Source organism: Stegodyphus dumicola, chromosome 1 (assembly GCF_044657685.1).
Source record: "Stegodyphus dumicola isolate Sdum_Otavi_A_Nest chromosome 1, ASM4465768v1".
Lineage (NCBI taxonomy): Eukaryota > Metazoa > Arthropoda > Arachnida > Araneae > Eresidae > Stegodyphus > Stegodyphus dumicola.
The window spans coordinates 71,569,803-71,570,959 of NC_140768.1; the positions used below are offsets into that span (position 1 = coordinate 71,569,803).

Below are 1,157 nucleotides of genomic sequence, written 5' to 3' on the forward strand. Positions count from 1 at the left end.
GACCTATGAATGAGAGTATTTATGGACATACGTAACAAAGTCCATTGGAGAAGTTAATATAAGGCCAATATGCATTAAGACATCTGTCAATATTATTTTTAAATTCTTTGGTCTCAAAATTGTTCGAAAACTATATCTTGAATCTAAATTTCAAGAATTTATAGAATGCATTAAATTACCGCATATAGTGCTGCCATCTGTGTTTCTGACGTAAAAGTACAATCTAAATTGAATTATTTATTTATTTTATTTTGAATAATTGCGGATTCAAGAAGTTACAGATAAATCTTACATCAATGATAAATATTATTATATTTTTTTGTTCTTGAATCGATTGGAGTATGGAAGGATATTCTAATTATAAGCTGAATTCAATTTTTCTAAATGAATTCTTTAAGTAAAATGTAGTGTAAGTTAAGAGGCACAGAATGCAAATATAACTTCGAATACGAAAACAGGGGAGAGAGATGCAACAAAATAAAATTAAAAAAATTAATAAATAAGCAAAAATAATTCTACTGAGTTTTTCATATATTATTAGAGATTTCATATATTATTAGAGATATCCGAGATTACTAAATAGCGGAGATTATTTTAATCCTCGATTTAAAACATTTAATTTTTTTATGTGTTGCTAAATTACGTAATAAAAAATTCTATACCTTCTTGAATATTTTTAATTTGGAAACTTGCTGATTCACTTTTAAATTTTATTTCAAACTATTTGTGTGAGGCCTGGTGGCGCAACGGTAGCGCGTCTGACTCCAGATCAGAAGGTTGCGTGTTCAAATCACGTCCGGGTCAGCGGTTATTTTGCCGAGTTTGTTTATTAATATTCTCTTAAAAATTCACGAGTAAATTATGCAACAATAATTAATGACATTGATAGCGAAACTATATATTAACATTACTTTATTATTTTTTTTTCGCAAGTCATGTAACCATTAACTTGAGTGTTAAAGGTATAAAAGAGGAAACAGTAGTAATTTCTAATTATAATGCGCAAAATTTAAAATTCCGTAAATTAATTGCTAGAAAATAATAATTATTATTATTAAACAAATTTTAATTTTAAAAGTAGAATGTATTGTTCGCAAGTGTTCTTTTTTTTTTTTTTTTTTTTTTTTTTTTCCAAATTTGAAAGTAGCTTAATAACA

At 26.2% G+C, this 1,157-nt stretch overlaps 1 non-coding gene across 1 annotated transcript; it reads left to right on the forward strand.

Moving 5' to 3' along the window:
• The first annotated feature begins 732 nt into the window (after nucleotides 1-732).
• TRNAW-CCA (transfer RNA tryptophan (anticodon CCA)) lies at nucleotides 733-804 on the forward strand. Its single transcript has one exon. It is a non-coding gene; the product is annotated as a tRNA-Trp (tRNA).
• The last annotated feature ends 353 nt before the right edge of the window (nucleotides 805-1,157 follow it).